The following is a 16,071-nucleotide window of genomic DNA, read 5'->3' on the forward strand; positions in this document are numbered from 1 at the left end:
AGAGAGAGAGAGAGAGAGAGAGCCACTGAGCATTTCATAACAGAGCATGCTCAGTACTCATTTGGGCTGTTTTGGGAGTCATCCCCTTTCTGTTTTCTCTCTCACTTTTTTGTATACTGCAACACTTGGGGTTCCCTCTTGCCCACTAATACTCCTTATTATGTGTGGTATGGATGGTGATACCATGGCTACATAAGCAACAACACTTCCAGCCTGAGCTTCAGAAATAGAGGGAATGACACTCTGACCAGTTTAAGTGGTTAGTATTTAAATCTGATTGGAAACTGTTCAGTTTGATACAAGGTGGCTATTAAGCATGACCTAAAAGCTGCAATTCCAAGCATACTTACTTGGAAGTAATTCCCATAGCAGTAAATAGGATTTACTTCTGGGAGTATAGAATCAATCCGTAAGGGTCTCCCAGTAGACACCATACATGTAAGCACATGGCTTTTTCCCAAGAATCTTGGGGACTGTAGTTTACTCCTCACAGAGCTACAATTCCCAGCACCCGTAACAAACTACAGTTCCCAGGATTCTTTTTTGGGGTGGTGGTGGAAATGTGCTTTAAATCTGTCATGTGTATGCAACTTTGGTGAGATAACAGCTGAAGGTAATCAGCCCAAAATGATAACAAATAATCAGTAGGCATTCCCAAAAGACATTCAAACAGTGGGTAAAAAAAAGTGAGAATTACAGAGGCAAACACAGAATGCAGTTAAGCAATAAAGTAATCCAAGAGAGAGGAGACACCTTTGTCTCTGCTCTCTCCTTCCTGAGCCAGAAGGGCAACTCCCAAACCTGAGTGTTGCGCCTCCAAGTTAGTTAGAACTAGGTATGCCTTTCCTATCTACGATGTATTTCTATAAATAAAATAGCTTTTCTTATTTTACTAAGTCTTAAGTCTCAGTGATCTCAGTGCAGGGTAAAAGCCTGCCACTTAGGTAAACGCACACATTGGCACACACACATCTCAGACTGTTGACAATCTCTGCTAATATCTATACAAATTTACATAACATGCATCACCTGAACTCACATGATCTAGAGTTACCTTAGATCTTGCAACATTTGCAAATGAGAAGCAATAGGGTTTTATATTAGTTCTGATTGTCTATTGGGCTATCATAGGATATGTATTTTTTGCCTTTTCTATGGCAAAAACTCCAACTTCAGTGGAATTTATGTGATGTGTTCTAACCATTTGAATGTGGCTAATGAATGCTTTATTCTTTCATCAGAACTTTAGCAGTAGTACTAAAATACTAATAAAAAAGGGAAAGAGAAAAAATACTTTACATACATCATTCAGCTGTATTGTTAATTATAGATATAGATATAAAGGATAAATGGCATTTTGTCAAAAGTATTTTTGCCTACATTTTATACCTCCTCCTTGGTTTTCCAAGCTTGGCATGGAATGCTTGTCATACAGAATTAATTTGAAATGCTGCATTATCATAATCATCTTCTTCAAAATAAAAAAAATAGATGTACTGCCTTCAAGTTGATTCCGACTTATGGTGACCCTATGAATAGGGTTTTCATGAGAGGCAGTGACTGGCCCAAGGTCACCCAGTGAGCTTCATGGCTATGTGGGGATTCGAACCCTTCTACTACCCCCTGTGTGTGTGTGTTTAGTTTTAATATTGTTTTAGGCTACTTAGATGTGAAGCAGCCAAGGCCAGCACCTTGTAGGCATTTTTTTAAAAAAGTAACTGAAATGTAATTGTAGTGATTACCTTTGAGAAAAAGTAAAGTAATCAGTTACTTTCAGAGCAATTGTAATTGTAACTGTAATTACTACTTTTTTGGCCAAGTAATTGTAACTGTAATTTATTACTTTTTAAAAGTAATCTTCCAAGCTCTGGATATCACTCGCTCAGACCTTGCATTGTAGCTCCTAATTGCTTTTGCTACATTACTTCTCACTATTAAAGCAACCCAGTTTCTTCTTGATTTCTCATTTCCTGCATAAAATATTTTGTAGTTGCCCGACTGAAAGTGTACCATTCCCGTCCATTTTAATTCACTCAGGCCAAGTATTGTAATGTCAAGCAAGAAATGGAACGTATCAACAATTTCTAACTTACCCTGGTTCATGCTTCTCACATTCGATGTTCCTATTGTGTACATCATAGAACTCCGGACTCTCCTTTCGCATCTGTGCGCATCAGCCTCTGGGCTTCCCATTGGCTTTGACTCAGCAGCATCATTAGTCATAGTACTACTCGTATTTGTCCTTTGTTCTTCCCCAGTAGCTCTGTGAGTGCCTTCTGAACTGGGGGTCTCATCTAAGCCCTAAATCAGGGAAAATGAGTATTTCTTTAGACCTTCACTGGAAGGTGTAAAGTTCTAAGACAAGTGTGGGGAATCTTTAGTCCTGTAGATGTTGCTGAACTGCACCTCCCATCAGTCCCAGCAAGCATGGTCTATGGCCAGGGATGATGGAAGTTGTAGTTCAGTACAATTGACGGTCCAAAGTTTTCCCAAAGCTGGTCTAAGAACTTGTACATCAAGGGAGGTGTGCACCTCCAGCCCTTGTACCAATTTAACCTTCACATGTTCAGGCAAACACCTGAAGAGGGCTCATGTGACTCCATCCTCTTCTCTAAGATTGGCTTGGCTTTATGTTTCAGCTGAGTTCCAGAGGGCAGAAAGACAAAGGAAGGGAGGAGGAAAAAAGCAAGTTGGTGTAGGTGTGATGCGGAGAAGGAGAGGGAGAATTATACAGAGCTTGGCAAAGTTACTTTTTTGAACTACAACTCCTATCAGCCCAATCCAGTGGCCATGCTGGCTGGGGCTGATGAGAGTTGTAGTTTAAAAAAGTAACTTTTCCAAGCTCTGGAATTATACAGCCACAAGAGTGGCTGTATACTATAGTCGGCGTGGATTTTTCACATTCCGCAATGTTAAATTGAAAATACCCCCATGCCATTCTGATGCTTCCCATAAGCTCCTTTCAAAAGAAAACCTTACAAAATTTATAGTCCGGAACTCAGAAATGCTTGCTTAACAACCCTGTAAATTTTCATGGTGATACACAAAACAGTCAGAGAGAATCGAGAGTTCAAAGTCTAAAAAGAGAGGGGGGAAAACCCTTTGGGACTTTTTTCTCTCAGAGTTCTCATAATCTGTTGAAATTAATTAAAAATCAACTATGTTCACAGAGTACCTATAATCCTATTACTTACCTTGCCCCATACTCTGACCTTCATCTTCTGAGGTTTAAAATGCATGGCTGAGTTTTAATTAATTTAAGAGATTTTGCATTGAACTCAATGATACTGTTGGGCATGCTCAGTAAGAACCAACTGTCAGTGTTCTAAAAGCCAGACTCACAGCTACTTGGCTTGGCTAATCAGGGGGCCACACCCACACCAGACTTTGATTTCACGTGAGACAGTCATGGCTTCCTTCAGAGAATCCTGGGAAGTGTAGTTTGTGAAGGGTGCTGAGAGGAGACTCCTATTCCCCTTAGAGAGCTCCAGTGGCCAGAGTGGTTTAACAGTCAGCTGCTCTGATTGAAAGTCTGTGAGAGAAATAGGGCATCTCCTAGCAACTCTCAATACCCTTCACTAACTACACTTCCCAGGATTCTTTCAGAGAAGCCATGACTGTCTAAAGTGAAATGTGGCCAGAGACAGCTTTGGTTTAAATATGCATGGGAGGCTACATGTGCCTGCTGTAGAATAAAAGGGTGGGGAAAACCCTGAAAAGTAATGATACTGTTCACAATGTTTTCCTTTTGAAAAGAAAAGGGGCTTCCCCTCTGCCCAGTGCCAACCCACCCAATCTCCTCCCCTCCCCCTCCTCTCCCTGCCCCTTCCCCAGGTCAGTGTTGGACTATGACCTGGGAGACCAGAGTTCAAATCCCCACATATGTTCCATTTCTTGCTTGACAATTTCTAACTTTCCCTGGTTCATGCTTCTCACATTCCATGTTCCTATTGTGTGCGTCGTACAACTCCAGACTCTTCTTTTGCATCTGTGTGCATCAGCCTCTGGGCTTCCTTTCGGCTTTGAGCCAGCTGTGTCATTAGTCACAGTGCTACTCGTACTTGTCCTTTGTTCTTCCCTAGTAGCTTGGTGAGTGCCTTCTGACCTGGGGGGTCTCATCTTCCAGCACTGTCTCGTGTTGCATTTTGGATGCTCTGTTCATAGGGTTTTCGTGGTAAGAGATATTCAGAGGTGGTTTACCATTGCCTTCCTCTGAGTCTGGATGCATCTTAGTCTGGTGTCTCAGCTTTGACCATTCCGCCTTGGGTGCCCCTGCTAGGAGTCTAGCCTCATGGTCTAGACTCCTGACGGCATTGCTCTCAGCTTCTTCAACACTCTCAAACCACCTCACCATGTTAAGGTGTGCATCCTAGAGGGGACGGAGGCTTCCTATATTCTAATAAATCCTTGCATTGGGTATTGCAGTGAGTTCACTGGACCCTCTTCAGAACAGGTTTAATGTCAGATATATTGGGTATTTTTTTAGATTTTTGCCTCTTTATAGATTTGGCAAAAGCTTGATATATTCCATTGTGTTATATCATTAGGGTTTATATTGTCAAATATGAAACAGCTGTGTGTGTTTTTAGTGGGCATCATACCGATACGATTTTTAATAGATGTGATACCTAGATGTTTTCAGTGTGTGGTCCATATGCAAGATGCAGTTTCTATGGGCCTGAAGTCTCTGACTGGCCATGCCTTAGCACAGGCAAGGCCTCAGAAACCATTCATATTATACCTATGCCATGCTCAGAGCCTAGAAAAGTTCATTTTAAAAAGAACCTAGCTCTAGTTGAAGTTCAGATTGTCCACAAAGGAACTAATTCCAGTTCATGTTCATTCTTTTACAAAACAGTTTGTATTCAGTTCACAGTTCAAATCAAGTTCACCTAAATAATCCTCATATGCTTTATGCTTACATATAAAATATACTTAAGAATTAGAAACCATGAACGCACACACATTGTTTAATTTATTTCCCCAAACAATACATCATCATCATCATCATCATTTTATTTGTATGCCGCCTTTCCACATAAAATTGTGCTCAAGGCGGCTTACAACAAGGTGAACAAAAATACATGTCAAAAACAATTGCAAAAACAATTTCCTAATAACAAAAAATAATAAAACAGTGACATAAATATAATAACCAAAAACAACTTTTCAACATTATGAACATAAAACAATTATTTAAAAACAAAAAAGTAACCATTAACACCCCAAACCCCTAAAGAAAACCATTTACTGTATCTCCTACAAAACTTCATTATTCAGAGGGGAGGCTTGTTTTGTATCAGCACATGTCTACTCAGAAGTACTTCTCACTGAGTTCACTGGGGCCTACTCCCAATAAATTGGTGATAGGATTGCAGTAATCCTATCCCCTTATTTGAGAGTAAGCCCCATTAAACTCAATGAGACTTATTGTTGAGTAGACAGCATATAGGTTTGCACTGTAACTCTTCTATTTGGCCAACAGTTACAGCATTTTCTTTGAAGGCGCACTTCATGTTGCAATCACATTTGAAATATACTATGCACAATATGTACTACTGAAGATTTGCTGCTTTCCATAAGAGATGGTCAGGATTTTCTCCCTTTTCCTTTCTCTTCATTACAATGTCTTAGGTTGGGTTTCTGATTTCTCTTCTGTTAGGTCTTTAAATCCCAACTTTTCCAGCGGTTCTTTGGACATAAGTTGCCTCTCCATTCTGCATTCTAAATATTCTTTATACAATGTTTAAGCTTAAAGGCTTAAAGAGTCTAAAGAGTTAAAAAAAAGTAAGAGAATGAACTTGAAGATGAACTATAAATCACTCGGCATTCTACCCCAGAAATTATGAGAACTACTTTCAGGTGTTTTTAAAAACTAATTTAGTGAACTTTGTTAACTAGTTCATTCCAAGTACTGTTTTAGCCCAAAGGTGAGAACAACTTTTCATCTTTGCTAGTCAAGTATTAAATCATGGATCTGTATCATATTAGCATTCTTCCACCATTCTCCTCTGAAGACAAACTTCTTTGAAATTCCAGTCTTCCAGGTGAGTAGCAGCCACCTTGAAAAACTCAGCTTAGTTTACCAGAACAAACTAGTCTCTTCAGGTTGTATGATCTGTAGATCAAAGAGATAATCATCATCACTGTTTATTTGTATGCTGCCTTTCCATAACAATTTATGCACAAGGCAGCTCACAACATGAACAGAAAAAAGTTACATAATTTACTGTAAGAAATAAATTCGAATTGTCAATAAGTTAACAAAAACATCTTTAAAAACCATACAATAAATTGATACATCATTATAATTCCTAATAAAACCCAACAATTAAATACAGAAGCATAATCCCAATAACAGCAAAACAAAAAACTGACCAGCAGAAATTAAATGTTTACCCAAACAAAAGCCCCTAAACAACACCCCACAGTCAAGGTGGTCTCTGGCATCTTCAGGTAATGATACCTTTTATAGCTGTAGTCAGTCAAGGCCCCACCCTTCCAGGCCAGGTGGAAAGAGGCCAGCAAGCAGGGAGAGGGTCTCGCAGGTCTTACAGCCAAGATGGTCTGATTCTTGAGAATCATCTCTTTAAAGTTTCCCTTCAACAATTAAAGAGCAATTTGTCAGTCCCTAACATCAATCAGCTGGGATCATGTACATGTATCTAATATCTACTCTTGATTCATGGTGTACTGTCCAAATATGAACCCAATTCACAGCTAGCTTTGTTCAATGCATTCATCCTACCCAGAGCTTGGAAGATTACTTTAAAAAAGTAATAAATTACAGTTACAGTTACATGGCCCAAAAAGTAGTAATTACCGTTACAATTACAATTGCTTTGAAAGTAACAGATTACTTTACTTTTCCTCCAAAGTAATCACTACAATTACATTTCAGTTACCTTTAAAAAGCTGCCTACAAGGTGCTGGCCTTGGCTGCTGCACATCTAAGTAGCCTAAAACAACATTAAAAATAAACAAACACATACAGAGGTAGTAGAATAATTATTTTTATTCATAAGATAGCAATGGTGGTCTCTCCGCTGGTATGGGAGGTGGGGAGAGAGGCTGAGGCCACTACTCAGATCTTTGCATGTCAAACCAATTGCAAACACACACACCCCACCAGCAAGCATAATGTCTCTCACTTAACCACATCCTGGACCCTGCCCTGCCACCAACTAAGGGACACTCACTCAAGCAAACATTTTCCCCTGAGATGCAAAAAAGTTAAAATACTACAAATGCAGCACAGTAGCCAGAGAGGGTGGTGGAGGCCACTTTGTGTGCCAAAACATGTTGTCATATTTCACCTCCACAGTTCTTTATCTCCATTCTGCTGCTGCCTCCTTCATGTTCATCCATGTTCTTGACCTCCGAATCCTTTCCCCCTCCACTCCATTCTTCACCACCACTATCCGTTTTTTTAAATAATTGTTTTCTCCACTCCACCTCATCTCACTCTCCGCCTCCTCTCTCATTGCCTCCTACCCACCCACAGAGCATGAGGGAAGAGCAACGCTGTACAGAAGCACAGTCTGAGACACATGATTTTCATCCACAAATCAGAGGAGCAGAAGACTTCCCCTGTTCCTCCCCCCCGATTAATGCCCAAAAGTAATTCTGGAAACGTTACAATTACTCCACAAAAGTAGTAAAATTACTCCTAGTTCTATTACAATCAAAATGTAAAGGAATTACCCACTCGTTACTCAAAAAAGTAATGAATTACAAGTAATTTGTTACTTGTAACTAGTTACTTCCAATCTCTGATCCTATCAAAGTTAGCTCCGATTTGTCTGGGGTTTGATTCATGCATTATCCAAGGTTGCTAACTGGACGTCAAACAATTGACATGTAAGAAGAGTTCTGGAGAGGGAAATCCAGTTTGGATAATTTGGTCTTGGATCTGAGTTTCTGAACTTCTTTACAAAAATTTGAACTGCTAGTTCTCTTTTCTAGTTCCTAGGTCTGTCCGACTGTACCTGGCTCGACTCCCACATTTGCTCACAGAACTTGGTTTTGTTACTGATGACATCACTTTTGTAATAGCCAATTTTATTTTATTTTAAAAATAAAACTCAGTATTTATTTCATTCCCCACTTTCCTTCAACAGAAGAAGCAGGACATACAAGATGTGGAAATTGTTGCCTTGAGATGCTGTTGGACTCCAGCTATCATCAACCCCAGGAAGTATGGCAATGGCCAGCGATTATGGGAGTTGTAGTCCAGCAGCATCTGGAGGGCTATTTCCCATCCCTGCTCTATAAACCAGAAAAAAACCTGCTTAAGTTATGTGCCTTCATACCACAGCTTAAGCCTTCATTCTTAGCTACCTTAAAATACACTTGCAATGAGCACTGAACAAAGGTAGACAAACAGGAACAACGTTAACATCATCTACCCCAGGGATATGAAATCCAGGACCCTCCTGTTGTTTATATCATCACCCCCAGCCCACTTGGCCAATGTTCAGTGACAATGGAAGTTGGAGTCCAACAACATCTGCTGAAAGAATTGCACTGGCTGCCCATTTTCTACTGGGCCAAGTTCAAGGTTCTAGTTTTGGTGTACAAAGCCCTATACAGCTTGGGACCAGGATACCTGAAAGACTGTTTTATCCCTTACATACCCAGTCGATCACTGCGCTCTGCAGGTGAGGGCCTCCTGCAGATAACATCTTATCAGGAGGTCTGTTCTGCACAATATAGGAAACGGTCCTTTAGTGTGGTGGCACCCACCCTGTGGAATTCTCTCCCCTTAAATATTAGACAGGCGCTATCTCTGTTATCTTTTTGGCACCTTTTGAAGACTTTCCTCTTTCAACAAGCCTTTTAAGTTGAGACCTATCCCAGTCTGCGTCTGTGTTGGAATTGCTTTTAATATGTTTTTTAAAAAAACAAAACAATATATTTTTAACCCTTTTTAAAAGATGTTTTTAAAAGTTAAAAAAATGTTTTTAAAGTTGTTTTGTTTTAATGTATTTTAAGGTCTGTTTTTATGATGTTTTGATGTGATTTTAGCGCTTTTGTTTGCCGCCCTGGGCTCCTGCTGGGGGAAAGGTCGGGATATAAATCAAATAATAAATAAATAAATAAATATCTAGAGGAGCATAGGTTCTGATCCACACCATTCCCAATTTAAGCATACACTTCCTATTGATTCCGCCTGACTACTCCATTTGGGGCTGAACTAGCCACAGTTCTGACTGCACAAAAGTACATTTTATCTCTGATTTTCCATCCCTGCAATCTGAGACTTGTGTGTGACCAAGGCAAATATCTGTAATAATTGGGGACTGGTTGAATATTTGCCATATGCCTTCCTGAAGAGTTCCTTCCCTCCCAATGAATCCTGCTTAATGTATTTGGCTGCACAATTCACACATGGTACTCTCTGTCCCTTCCTGCCAGATATGACTTTCTGTGTATGCGGCTGGGAATTGATTTCCCTTTGATTTACTGAAATGAGAGGCTTTGCCCTCGTAATGCTGCCGCTTCTCACATGAGACTTCGACACGTTTCATTGATTCCTACGCCATGTGTGCTGTTCATTTCCTTCTAATTGAATTTAGGGGCTTGTTTTTCTTGCTCCAATTATCTTTAATAACTCTATTTTTTAGGATTGTTCTACATTTGTTCATTTTATGGAGGTGCTTTAGGGCTTTTTACATACTGTTTGTTCTCCCGTGTACAGTTTTACAGCTGTGCACATTTAGTTTGTACACAAATAATGTGTGGATTATGGAAGCAATTCAAACATAGAAGCAAAAATCATAATGCACGAGTGAGATGTGAAATGTGCAGCCTGGGAATGGAGGAGCTGTTCATGTGGGAGAGGGGAGTATCTCTATGGGCAGAAAGGAAGCATTGGTTTGGGCATGCAAACATTTGCTGCTGGAGTCTTCTAAATCACAAGGATGGCTTAAAACATATGAGATTGAAATACAAATAGATTTTGGTTTTGTTGTCTTTAGCACTGTGAATATTTAGGGCACAGCAGGCAACATTTATTAAATATTCCTTTTTTTAAAAAAAAAAAAGCTACCTACGAACAAATTGACGTGTTACTTCTTGTATACCGTCATCATTATTAGCATTATTATTCACTTACAAAGTTCTTAACATTTTTAAGTGGTGTACATATATTAAAAGATAAGACAGTCCCTGCCCTTGACAATCTTATAGACAAGATACAAAAGGAAAAAAGAATGGGGAGGGAAGAAGAAAGCAAGTATTGGAGCAACAACTCTTTTACTGGTTGATGGTTGGGGCCGGGTTGACCTCCTCTTCTTGCCATGATGATTTCCTGCCAGGCAGGGGGTGTACCCCTTGATGTCCTGTCTGGTTGCAGGGGCCAAAGTATGTCTCCCTTAATCTCCGCAGTCTCAGGGCAACTAGTGGTTAGAGTAGAGCTTTCTTGAATGGCAAGGGGAAAGGAAACTCCCTGAAGCTCCTTTTTTGGCCAGTAGATGGGGCTAGGCTGGTCTTGTCTTATCAAGTATTGGTTTATGTCCAAGCCACTCGTGCATTATAGCCATTTCTCTTCTTTTTTCTTCTTTAAAAAAGCCTGACTAGCTATATGAAAAATTATATGCACACAAAAAGAAGAATATTATATGTACAATGCGTGTAAACAGTGTTTTTCTTGTGCTGGTACCCATGCCACTTTTATCAAGGTATAATACTGACATCTCATTTTTACAAAAAAAAAAGGACTGTGTATAAAACAACCAAGCCCTATGCAACAGTACATAAGTATTTTGATGGAGCTGTATGCATTGTTGTATGTGTCTGTTTATGGGCTGGTAGTGCATACAAACAATATTATACATACAGTAATGCACATCAAATGCAAAGAATAGGGCATTCAGTATGTGAGAATTGTTTTAGCAGAACTGGTAAAACACCTTGCACCTTGTTGAGATCAAGGAGTGAGACAGGAATGATAAAAACTCTGTGCAGATCAACTTGACTTGGAGAGTTTCAGAAAATCCCATCTCTTACCTGGTCAGTGGCTTGCCTGCAGTTGTCTTTCATTTGCAACAGCATAAAGGACTGACAATCAACCCAAGATATATTGAATGACGGGAATCTAATTTGCAGTGATGTTGGCTGCCTCAGCCTTCAGATACCTGCCTTTCATGAATGTCTCCAGGGATCTACACTCATGTAGTCTTAACTCCAGCATATGATGGAATAATAGCATTCTTTTCATCCTGTAGATACTTTGATCTGAAAATCTTGAAGAATTGTATACATATTAATTAATACAGCCACCCTACCTCATTAGTAAGGTTTATCTCTATGTTACATATAAAGAAACTGACTTATGAGTTATCCTAGCCCTGCATTTTAAAAAGTTCCACTAACACCTAGCACTATTCAAATATGCATACTCTGTGCTGAGTAAGGATAAGGATATAGATTGCCAGGTCTCAGACTTGACTCTCATTTTGGGTTTTAGGGATCTGTTCCAAGGGCTCTGAGACAGAGCTATCAGCAACTCACAGCATGGCCACTGGCTGGGGCTGATGGGAGTTGTAGTTCAAAAAAGTAACTTTGCCAAGCTCTGGCAACTCACAGGTGCCACCTTTGAATCTTGGGTTTAGGCGTCTTGCAATAGTATTGCTTTACAACACTACTTAAAAAAAATCACTCTTGAAAGACAGAATAATGTACAAGAGGGTTTTTTCAATGTTTCCCCAAGTTTCCAGTCTTCCTTGTGAGTTTTTTTTTAATCCAGTAGTTCCCAAACTTTCCTTCCCATTGACCGTTTGAAGATTGCTGATGGTCTTGGCAGACCACACTGATTTTTCGGCAATTGAAATGCAACGTATTAAGATGCTGTATGATTTTTAATAATATTTTTATTGCTTCTTTTATTTCTTATCTTGCATTTTATTTGATTACAAATTGTGTTCCATAGAATTCAAACTGTAATACAATAACATACCATGCAAGAAAGAAGCTATAAAAATACAATTAAAAATCAATCTGAATATTTAATGTGGACCCCCTGATTGAAACTTGTGGAACACAGTTTGGGAACCTCTGTCTTAATCCATTGCCCAGAGAAGGAGCAGCTACAGGGAGCTTGCTTCCTCCTTTTCTAGAAAGAACAAATTGCTCCACCTGCCAGTAGGCCTAGGGCTGTAGAAGCAAGAGATATGGACACTCTGGCCCCATCCATCAACCACAGGAATAATAGAATCTTGGAATAGTAGAGTTGGAAGGGACCTACAAGGCCATCAAGTCCAACCCCCTGCTCAATGCAGGAATCCAAATCAAAGCATTCCCAACAGATGGCTGTCCAGCTGCCTCTTAAAGGCCTCCAGTGTCAGAGAGCCCACTACCTCTCTAAGTAATTGATTCCACTGTCATATGGCTCTAACACGTAGGAAGTTTTTCCTGATGTCCAGTCGAAATCTGGCTTCCTGCAACTTGAGCCCATTATTCCGTGTCCTGCACCCTGGGACAATCGAGAAGAGATCCTGGCCCTCCTCTATGTGACAACCTTTCATGTACTTGAAGAGTGCTATCATATCTCCCCTCAGTCTTCTCTTCTCCAGGCTAAACATGCCCAGTTCATTCAGTCTCTCCTCATAGGGCTTTGTTTCCAGTCCCCTGATCATCCTTGTTGCCCTCCTTTGAACCTGTTCAGAATAAGAGCCACCAACTGTTGCTCAGGCAGGAACACAAGTAAGGGAAGATCAGCCTGGCTTGAACTGTATATGAATGCTTGTAGCTCACCACTTTGTTCCAGCTTTGAAGGACTGATCTCCCCTCTACCTTTTCTTTCCATTCCCTATTCCTTTGTGTCTTGTCCTTTTAATTTGCAATCCTGATGCCTTTCATTTTTTGTAGTAGATGCAAGCAAGGAGAAAAGAGTTCTCAGAAAATTGGGATAAAAACAAATAAGCAACAACAACACTTGGACAAAAAACTTCCTGGAGCTTCACATCTCTAGTTTCGCTGGGCCACATTTATGAGCTTTGCCTGTGTAGCAGACTGTTTGCTTTTAAGGGTTGACAGGTTCACAACATCTGTTCTGAGACCTGGTAAACTTAGCTTTTAAAGTGATAGTGGACAATTTTTATGTTCCTGAAGAGAACAAAAAATTTTCTTAGCATATTATCTGGGGATACGCACTGGCCACAAGTTTTGATTCAGATATATATCTATCACTTCAGGAAGTAGCCTGATATGTTCTGAGTTGCCCTGTGGTCTGTCTTGGTCCACTCATGTTTCAGGTCCATAGCAACTTCATTAAAAACAATGCTGTTTCCCATCATTCACTGTTATGGGAAACAAAAAATGGCTATATACATTTTTCCTTTTTGACAGAAGTGGATGAAATTTGCAGGCATAGCAGCCCCTCCAGAATGGATGAAGCCTGATAAATTGCACTAAATGTATCTAGAGCTTTGTGGGTTGGGCACCTCATTTTTTTTTAAAGAAAAAGTCTAACTTTCTGTTTTTATTTTGGGGAAGAATTGGATAAAATTCCATGCAATTCCACTGTCACCACTTCTGAGGTCATGTGCCCTACCAAATTTCAGAAGGATAGCTGCAGAGTTTTTTCTGCAAGAGCAGCCATGACAGCTTATGGTGTGCAAAAAAACGAATTGCCTACTCTCCCCAGTGTTGCGTGGGCAATACGGCAAAAAACTGGAGACATGAGAAAAGTGCCCCTGGCTATCAAACCTTCCAAATTTCAAGCAAATAGGCTCACAGGCTTTTGTGATACCTTTTAAGTTGATCGGGGAAGGATATAAAATGCATTCACCATGTGGTTTTGTTTATATTTATTTATCCCTTACCCAAACCACTATGATTGGAAAGCTGCTGTAAATTTTCCGCTCCAATTGAAACTGATAATGTCAGTTTTGAAGGAGTTCTCTCATTCCCCTCCCTGCACAAATGTATTGTACGTTTTGCCTCTGGAAAATTCCTCCCATGCCAACCACCCTCCCCCTGGCATTGGCATTATGGTTGCAAAGTGAGACATAATTTTCTTCTGGCAAGGCATAATATATATGCATGCTATGCAGGTTGTTGGGGTTTTTTTTACATCTGAGTCATGAAGCACCACGAGGCCCCCTGTTCTTCAAACTGTCCTGTTGCACCTGATGGGAGTTCCACTTTGTTTTGCCTAGGTATAGATCCCCCAGAGATAAGCTCCATTTCTGCCTGTGGTTCAGGATTCATACAGAGCAGATGAACAGCCCTAGCATATTCAGACTGTGTGAATCTATTTTACAATTTCAACATTTTTGCACAAATAAGAAATTTGGCAGCATTTTCCATTTCTATCTGCAATTCTCACATTCAAAAGTTTCAAAATTCTCACTATAAAATTCAACTTCAGTGATATTATCCAGGAATGGGCAGAATCTTTGTTGCTTATGTAGCATCCACCTGTTCCACACAATATGTCATCTGTGACATCAGATGATGGGCAAGTGGAGACATGGTTGCCAATACACAATTGGGAGATTTAAAGTGTACTCCCAATTGTGCATTGACAAAGGGTGCTTGCTTTCACCACCAATCATCCGCTTTGCAGTGAGAATAAGCTTGATGGGGTTGATGATGGTACTGAGTTCCCTATGCGGAACTCCATAGCACATCCGATCCCAGCAAAAAGCAGATATTGAAGTTAGCACCTATCATCTGATTGACAATGACTTAAGGTTGCTGTGATTGGCTGTGCTACTGAGTCCCCCCATGAAGAACTCTGTAGCACATCTGATAACTGCAGAAAACAAAGCTTGAAATCACTACTGATCAGCTGACTGGTGGTAGCTTCAAGCCCCACATGGATGGGCTTGGATTTTTCTTGCCATTCTATAAATGAGAAATGGGTCACCTGACATAATAGAGAGATCATAGCAACATCAGGAGATTGATAGGTGGGTGGGCGCTGCTCACCTACTATAAAAAAATGGCCCACAAAGAGTGGGGAACCCAGGATCTGGCCCACTGGCCAAATTCAGTTCCCCACCCCTGATCTACATATTTTATTTTCCCTCCTAGAAATCTATTCCTAAATAGATTTAAGCTATGATGTTATCTCAAAACCATAGTAGCAGCTCTTCTGCAGTGAGTGCTTTGTTTTGTTTTTGGCACGCTTTTATTTTAGGAAGAGATGCTTTTCACTTAAATGAATGTCCTTTGTTCACAGCCCCTTAGACCATAAGGAATGCTCCTTGTTTGAGCACCAAGTCTGGCACATCTCGAGTGTGTCTCTCATGAGCATCCACTTGAATCACCTAAGGCGGCACTGAGACCCAGCTGGAGAACAAGGCAGGTGAGAGACCGGGAAGTGCCAGGCCTGCCTGGCCTGCAGGAGCCGCCCCCCTGGCTTGAGAGGCCACAAGACCAACCAAGCGAAGAAAGCAAGTTGGGCAGGCAAGCAGGCAGCTTGCCTTCCTTGTTGCTGTCGCCGCTGCCAGCAGGATGGGCGGCTTCTGTACAAACAGGCCCGGGCTCGGCCAGCAGCGCCTGGAGCCTTTTGCCCGGGTAGTCCTCCGTGGGGAGCCACAGCGGCCATGGCGGCAGCGGAGACCAAGATCATCTACCATCTGGACAACCAGGAGATGTCATACCTGGTGAAACTGCCCATCCCAGCCGAGCGGGTGATGCTGGGCAACTTCAAGGCACTCCTCAACTGGTCCAACTACAAGTTCTACTTCAAGTCGATGGACGATGATTTCAGGGAAGAATCTGATGATGTTGGGGAGCGAATCCTTTGCAACAGCTGCTCAGTGTTTGAGGACTAAAATTCTTGAAGTAGCAGTATTACATTTTGGGATAGATTATCTTTAGGCCTGTAAAGAACCTTGTTTTTTTTTAACAATGTTAATATTTTGTTATTTAAATTCCCGTGCACTGTATTCTTTTTTGATGTGCATTTTGTATTTGTGTTTGTTTGTTTTTGTGAGCCGCCTTGAGGGCCTTTTGGCCAAAAGGCGACATAGAAATAGAATAAATAAATAAATAAATAATAAATATCTCTTTGAGTGTTTTGATCAGTAAATCTGAGCTCCAATATTCCAGGAAGAT

This window comes from Rhineura floridana, chromosome 4, assembly GCF_030035675.1.
Source record: "Rhineura floridana isolate rRhiFlo1 chromosome 4, rRhiFlo1.hap2, whole genome shotgun sequence".
In the NCBI taxonomy this organism is placed as follows: Eukaryota; Metazoa; Chordata; class Lepidosauria; order Squamata; family Rhineuridae; genus Rhineura; species Rhineura floridana.